At 37.7% G+C, this 8,315-nt stretch overlaps 1 pseudogene; it reads left to right on the forward strand.

Moving 5' to 3' along the window:
• The first annotated feature begins 440 nt into the window (after nt 1-440).
• On the forward strand, nt 441-7,797 carry LOC120107348 (annotated as a pseudogene).
• Nucleotides 7,798-8,315: the final 518 nt, after the last annotated feature.

The raw sequence follows: 8,315 nt of genomic DNA on the forward strand, positions 1-8,315 counted from the left end.
AGTTTGTGTTTTCAAGAGTGTAGTTTCTTCCAACAAGTTGTTGAAGATTTTGTGTTGGAGTTAGCTTGTTCATGCTCGTGAGGTAACCCTTATCTTTTTTCTTTTTTTTAGATTGTACTGGCTCTAGTGATATATGTTGATACTTGAGTAGAAATCACTGTAATTTGTTTATTATAATAGAAGTTTGATCGGAGCATGATCCGTGGATGTAGACTATATGCCGAACCACATTAAATCTTATGTCTCTTGGGAATGTCTTTGAGCTGTTTGATGTTTTGCCACTTAGAATCAATCCATATATTTTGTTTGCCTAGCATTGGTATTTGTGGTGACTAGTTTTCATAAATTTTGTATTCATAAACTTACACTTAGTTGACTATACTTGGTTGAGTTTGTGTTTTTAACTGAGGGAGTGTTTCCCTACATTTTGGACCATCTGAAGCATAGGCTTTCAAATCAACTAGTTTTTGGTGTGAGCACTTCAGAGGTAGTAATAACATCCAATAATCTCTCTCTCTCTCAGCGCGCGCGCGCTCATTAATATATTGAAGTTGTTACAGATGGATGCTTTTCTTCTTATAGGGTTGCGGAGGTGTGGAAACTGGAAAAAGTTGCATGCTCATTAGGAAAAACAATTGCTACCAGTGAGGTGAAGCTGGTCATTGAACTTAAACCACAAGCATGAGGGCTATTCCTTCCCTTCTTCTCTCTCTGCTACTCCTTTCTCTTACTCTTCTCAACACCCAAAAGCCCACAACTGCCTTTCCTCTCTCCACGAGCTCCGGGTGGATTGTGGATGAGTATGGTAGACGGGTAAAACTGGCATGCGTCACCTGGCCATCCCACCCGGAGACCATGCTGGCAGAGGGCCTGGGAAAGCAGCCACTAGACACTATCTCAAAGAAAATTGCCTCCATGGGCTTCAACTGTGTCAGGTTCACTTGGCCCCTCTTCTTGGTGGCCAATGACTCGCTTTCCAGCCTCACTGTCCGGCAGTCCTTCCGAGCACTTGGCCTGTTGGAGTCCATTGCTGCCATCGAAGTTAACAACCCAGCTCTTGCTGATCTCACACTCAACCAAGCATTCAAGGTGAAATATAGTATATCCTTACTGGTTCTTATAAATAAAGTTCTTTCCAATTATTTAGTGAAGGAAGAAGATTTTATATTCCTAATTGCATTACATTATGAGTTTTGCTAATACTTGAAAGAACCTTCCAGGCTGTGGTGTCGAACCTAGGAGACAACAACATCATGGTGATCCTAGATTATCACATAAGCAAGCCAGGGTGGTGTTGCAACGACTATGATGGCAGTGGGTTTTTTGGGGACAAGTACTTTCACGCAGATGTTTGGCTGAGGGGATTAACAAAAATGGCTACAATCTTCAATGGTTCAGCCAATGTTGTCGGCATGAGCCTCAGGAACGAGCTTAAAGGGCCTCGGCAGAAGGTCAGCCTTTGGTACAGGTAATAGCTATGATCTTCTAACATTAAAGAGTTAGGAGGGCGTATATGTAGTTGTTAAGATCCAACATGAATTGGCTATAGCTTCTGAATTTAGATCCTGTTAACTTGCTTGGTTTCTTTTGTTTAGCATGGATTACATGCAAGCCTTTTGGAGTTAAATTTACACTTGTCAACTACGTGACCAAGTTGCAACCTGATACGTTGTGAATGAACCAACTACTTCTTCACTGAAGAAATGCAGGTATATGCAAAAGGGTGCAGAGGCAGTGCACTCGGCGAACCCGGATGCCCTCGTTATACTGTCTGGGATGAGGTTTGACAGTGATCTGAGACACCTCTCAAGGAAACAAGTCAAGCTAACATTCACGCGAAAGCTTGTATTCGAGCTACATTGGTATGGTTTCCCCATTATGGAAGAGTGGGAAAATGAGAATCCAAACAAAATGTGCGCAAGGACGGTTCGAAATATCACAAGGAAGGCAGGATTTTTGCTAGATGAGGGGTGGCCCCTGTTCTTGAGTGAGTTCGGAGTGAATCAAATAGATATAGAGGCAGGTGAAGACCGCTACTTGAGCTGCCTGATGGGGATTTTAGCTGAACTGGATTTGGACCGGGCTCTTTGGACACTTCAGGGAAACTATTATATTGCAGGTGGAAGAATTGGCGGAGATGAGGTCAAAGGGGTGCTTTCTTATAATTGGTGCAAGACCCGGAACTCCAGCTTGTTGCAAAAGATACAAGCTATATACAAGCTCCCTTCAGAGGTACAATTGACCATATAAGCCTCAAATGTTACTATCACATTTATACATAAATGCATGAGTAGTTTTTTCCATTATACTATCTTAGTGCTTGAATTTAGTTGAGACAAGCCTGTCCACCCAAATTCCAGACTAGATCTTACACGAGACAGCTCTTTCCCTTGTGTTCCAATCCATCTATCCAATCCATCTACAGCTTATACAAGATGGACTCCACCCTCAATCCGACCTCTTCTTTCATTGAACGAATCAAGACTTACATGATTGCTTGCTCGTCTGGTAACCTGATGGTAGGAGGACCTGGTTTGCAAACCATCAAGTCTTGGCCTATATATAGGAGAGTAGGATCAATTCCCTTACTGCAATAGTGTATGATACTTTGTTGAGTATCCCGTGAGTTTACCAACCCTAGAGAGCCAAAAGGGGACCCTTTCCAGCCCGAAGGAAAAAGATCCCCTAAGCTGCCATACACATTTTGTTTGGGCTGCACGTATTATCAGCGAGGCGTGCAGGAGTACAGCCACCACTAGTCAGACTAACTTGATTATTGTAGGACACCAATTCAAGCTCAAATCAACTAACCCTATTATATATATCTTTTGTAGCCCTAAAATGAGAGGAGAATTGAGTGCTTTAGAGATTATATGCATCGAGGGCTAGAGTTTGTGAGGAAATCTTATACTCTGTAATCTCCAAATTTTTATAGTAAAACTTTTGCATTATATTAGGTCATGGACACAGGTCAATAGACCAAACCATATAATTATTCTATGCTCTTGTTTTTCTCTCTTTTTGTCTTCTTGTTTCATTATTCTTCCTACTTATCGTAACAGTAGTATTAAAGTCTTGGCTTTTTTTATTAGGGTTTCATGATGACGAGTACTAAATTTGAAATTGAAGGACTTGTTTGGTTCACGGACATAATATTTTCTCATTGAAATATTTTTTCTAGGAACATTCCTCAGAATATGATGCCTGAAAAAATAATTTGGGCATGTTCGGTTGATCATGAAAAAGTGGCCATTTTAGAGTAGCTTATGTTTGGTTGACCTAGAGGTAGGAGAAAAAAAAAGGTTATGGCAAGAAGGAAATCCAAATGAAAGTCTAAACATAGAAACATCCACTGTTTTCATTGTCATAAGGAAGGGCACATTAGAAGACTTTATCCAGAAAGAAAAGGATAAGGTGAAAAGAGAGAGACTATCTCTAAAGTTAATACTAGTGGGGCATAGAAAAATTCCGATAATGGTGGTAGTGAGGTTCTATCAGTCAGTGTAAGTAGCTTCAGGAGAGATTGGATTCTTGATTTTGGTTGTTCCTTTCATATAACTTACAATAAAGATTGGTTTTCCATCTATTGGACTAGGAAAGAAAATACTCTATTGGGAGACAATAAATCCATTGCTGTTGTTGGTGCTCGAACAATTCGAATTGAGATGTATGATGGCACTATGAGAATTTTAAAAGTCTGGCATGCTTTAGTATTGAAAAAGAACTTGATTTTCTTAGCTATGCTGGATTCTCAAGGTTATAAGTACACTAGTGAGAATAGTATATTGAAAGTCTTCAAGGGAGCCTTATATCGATGAAAGAAAAGTTGGTGAATAGCTTGTATTACTGACTAGGTAAGCTAATAGCCAGTATTGTAGTAGTTTTACCATCATCAAGATTGTCAAATACAAATGCTATTCAATTATGGAATATGCAATTAGGACATACGATAGGGATGATGATTTAGTCCAAGAGTGGTTTGTTTAATGGTGTGAAGACAAGCAAACTAGACTTTTATTAATATTGTGTATTCGGTAAGCAGTGCAAGGTAAAGTTCTGTATTGATATTTATAGTACCAAGGTTAGATTGAATTGCATCCATTTAGACCTACGAGGTCTCTCTACAGTTGCATCAATGAGTGGACATTATTATTTTTTGACGTTTATTGATGACTATTTTAGAATGATTTGGGTGTATTTTTTGGAACACAAGGATTAAGTGTTTGTCAAGTTCAAATATTGGGAAGCATTGGTTGAGAAGTAGACCAAATAGAAGATTAAAACACTAAGAACTGATAATGGCTTCAAGAACTCTTCAAGCGAATTTGACGAGTTTTGTAAAAATGAAGGTATAATGAGATACCACACTGTACAAGAAACACCACAATAGATTAGAGTTATAAAATAGATAAATAGGACACTCATAGAGGGAGCTTATTATATGCTTTCAAATGCTAGACTCAACAAAATCTTCTAGGCCGAAGTAGCTAATATGGCAAGGTACCTGATACAACGATCTCCATCTAAAGTGATTGATTGCAAGATTCTGCATGAGCTATGGTCCGATAATTCTATTAAACATTCTGATTTGAGAATATTTGGTTATCCTATATATATTCATGTAAATGATGGTAAACTTAAACCGAGGGTCAGAAAATGCATACTCCTAGATTCTGCACATAGGGTGAAAGAATATAAATTGTGGTGTACAAATGATTTCTAGTTACCTATAATTATCGTTAACAAAGATGTTACTTTTGATAAGTCTGCAATGCGTAAAATAGAAGAAGAAATCTACTGACAATACAAGTATGGACCATGGTGTCACCAAACAGGTGGAGGTTGATATTGAAGCTCCAAAGAGAGTGTCGGAAATTCTCTAGTTTAGTCCAATCAAATAGAGAATAGAGAAATTGGATTCTATACATGATGATGTATCACAACAACAACAATATAGTATTACTACTGGCAATGTGAAGAGGCATATAAGACCACCTTCAAAATATGCAAACATGGTTGCTTATGCTCTTGCAGTAGTCGAGAGTGTTGATGGTGAGGAACCTTCATCATAGCAAAGAGCATAAGCTATAAGTCCAACAACTTGAAAGTTAGTCCAGGTGCCTAAGGGTAAAAGAGCAGTAGGCTGTAAATAGATTTTTAAAAAGAAGGAAGGCATTCTTGGGGCTAAGGCAGCACGGTTCAAGGCATGGTTAGTTGCAAAGGTCTACACTCCAAAGGAGTGAATGGACTTTCAAGAACATAAGCTATAAGTCCAACATCTTGAAAGTTAGTCCAGGTTTTTAACAAAATATGTTTTTACTCTCTTTTGTTATGTTAGCTGGAAGGCTACACTTTATTCTACAATTGCTTTGTCTACAATTGAAACAATATATATATACTTGTAATAGAGAGAGTAAAGAAAACTATATGGTTGTATGGTCTTGTTGATAGATTTAGCTTGCAACAACAGTTACCAGTTGCACACTGTGATAGCCATAGTGCCATTGACTCGGCTCAAAATCCAATGTATCATGAGAGAGCCAAACACTTTGATGTCAGGTATCATGTTATTCTAGAGATCATCGATAATGGTATTATTGCAATTCAGAAGATAGTCATGGTAGAGAATCCAACATATATATTAACTAAGCTACTTCTAGTTGATAAGTTTAAGCATTGCTGGACTTGATTGGTATTGGTAGAGCCTAGTTCTCTTAGGGATAGGTGTCGAAGAGATAGTGAGTAGAGTTTCGATATACTTGACTTAGTAAACTTCAAGGCAAGATAAAGATTTATTGAGTATATCTTGAGTTTACAGGCCTTAGAGAGCCACACAGGGACCTTTTTGTGGAGCGGAAGAAAAAAGTCTCCTAGGCTGCCACACACGTTTTGTTTGGAACACACGAATGGTTAGCTGGAGGTGTGGGGGAAGAGTCCGTGTGGACCGAGCTAACTTGATTATTTTAGAACACCAGTTTGAGTCTAAATCGACTTATTCTATTATATATATCTCTTGTAACCCTAAAATGAGAGAAAAATTGAGTGCTTAAGAGATTCGATATATTGGATCCTAGGGTTTTGTGAGAGAATCTTGTACTATGTCATCTCCAATTTTTTATAGTAAAATTGTTGCATCGTCTCTGTCTATGGATGTAAGTCAATAAACTAAATCATGGAAATATTCTATTCTCTTGTTCTTGTCTCTTTTTTTTCTACTTGTTTCATTATTCTTTTTACCTGTCATAACATACTTTGATTATAGATTACCTTTCTTTTCTTTTCCCTGATAGACATTATCATGTAGTAGGATTGTACCTTTTCTCTTCATATTCTGGTTTGCGTGTCATTACAGCATTTTAAGAAATTGTTGAACAGAAGTAAGATGACAAAATATAAGTTCTTTCATGAAAGCCTACATTTTCCGGCTTCTCTTTATGAAAAGTGGCCCTTAGGCTGTTCCATTTATCTATTAAAAGTTACAACATTTTGGATATCTCCATAACCTTCCCAAGTTAGCCAAAGCATTGCCAAGTTGATCAGCGTCCCAATAAGCATGCACCAGCCCGACAATCTGCATATTTCCTGATATCTGTTAATTATATTCTTTCACAGGCCAACGAGCATTTGAAATATTTCTTACATTGTCAATGAGACCTTAGGAATATCTGTTAACCATTACACTCCCTCCCTTAAGAAGAAGCAACACCATCATTGGATTACCATGATAATCCCTGATTAGACCACCTAAACCATCATTAGGTACGGATCATCAACAAATGGTCCAATCTCATTAACCTTGATATCAGTTAATAGAGGAGTCTTCCATTTTAATTGTTCATTTTTTATTTTTTATAAAATTTTTGATTTAAACTTGAAAAACCGAAATATGAAAACTCTCCTAAAATTGAATTAATTGTCCTTTGCTAATAAAACCTTTTTCAGCATGTAACGGAGCTTTATTAATAAAAGTTTTAAATGAGATTTTCTTGCTATGTTTCCAATCTTAGTGTATACAAGTGCACGCAAATAATTATTGACGCAACGATCATGGAGATGATAGAAACGAATGTGCTACAAACATGAGTAGGAAGTTAAACTGATGCATAAATCCTTTCAAATATCAAATTCAATTGTAGTTTCTACCATGTGACTGGCTTAATGAGCATTTGCACATGCATTTTTGCTATTGAGAGGAAACGGTGATTAATTGTTTAAGGCTTTAGTTTTTAATTGCATGCACCAAAATACAAGCTTGCTGATTTTTATAAAGATTGGATTATCATCATTAAATTCATGATGCAGGTCCTGGCCTTTCAGGCATTCCACCATACTCAATAATCTTCCATCCCTCATCTGCTTTGTGTGTGCTGAGGAAATCATTGACACTTGAGTTAGGCCACTGTACTGAATCAGAACCCTGGACATACACACCACTGAAAGCCTTGGTGCCGCAGGGTACTCTCATGTATCTGAAAGCTGGTGGTGCTGGAAAACCAGTGAAGCTCGAAACCCTTCGCTGCGACCAACATTCCATGTGGAAGATGATATCTAAGTTTCAGTTCTCAACCAAGGTCTCAGGTAATAGTAGCAATTTATGCTTGGACATTGGCTCTGATGGTCAGAGCATTGTCACAAATCCATGCAAGTGTCTAAGCGGAGATGGACGGTGTGACCCTCGGAGCCAATGGTTCAAGATGGTCACTAGCACCAGGCCATTCTAGATAACAGTTCACCTGTGTATGATTGAGAGATATTGACTCAAATTTGGCTATTTATGAAAACTACAGAGCAAATGTTCTAAGATCCATATATAGTGCTCTATTTAAAACATTCAATGGTTAGAAATGTTCTTGTTCCACCAAGAAGAATTTCCTGACTCGTGCATGGTATTTTCTGAAACTTCTAATTTTCCAGGATGTGTCCATGAGGGGTATAAGTAGTGCCGAGTCACATCGTTGTCTAAGCATGCATTAGCAACAATCTAATTAAAACCTAATTTTCCTGACTTGTGCGTGGTATTTTCTGAAACTTCTAATTAAAACCTATAATATTTTTGAGGTGAACATATCATGAACAAAAGGTCTAAACATTCTGCCGCGTAGATCTTTGATGATCACCAGTGTGGACATCGCAGTTTATTTTTAATTTCTACTATCACAAAAATTTTGAGTTTTCTAGGTGCCAAATTTATTAATAAAGAGTAGAAGGGACGACACAATCGGCATTAATTAAGGAACTTACAAAACAAGTTAACTAAGCTATCATTTGGCATCAATTTCATTTTTGTATTTTTAGAAATAGAAAAATAAAAATCT

This window comes from Phoenix dactylifera, unplaced genomic scaffold (genome assembly GCF_009389715.1).
Source record: "Phoenix dactylifera cultivar Barhee BC4 unplaced genomic scaffold, palm_55x_up_171113_PBpolish2nd_filt_p 000834F, whole genome shotgun sequence".
In the NCBI taxonomy this organism is placed as follows: Eukaryota; Viridiplantae; Streptophyta; class Magnoliopsida; order Arecales; family Arecaceae; genus Phoenix; species Phoenix dactylifera.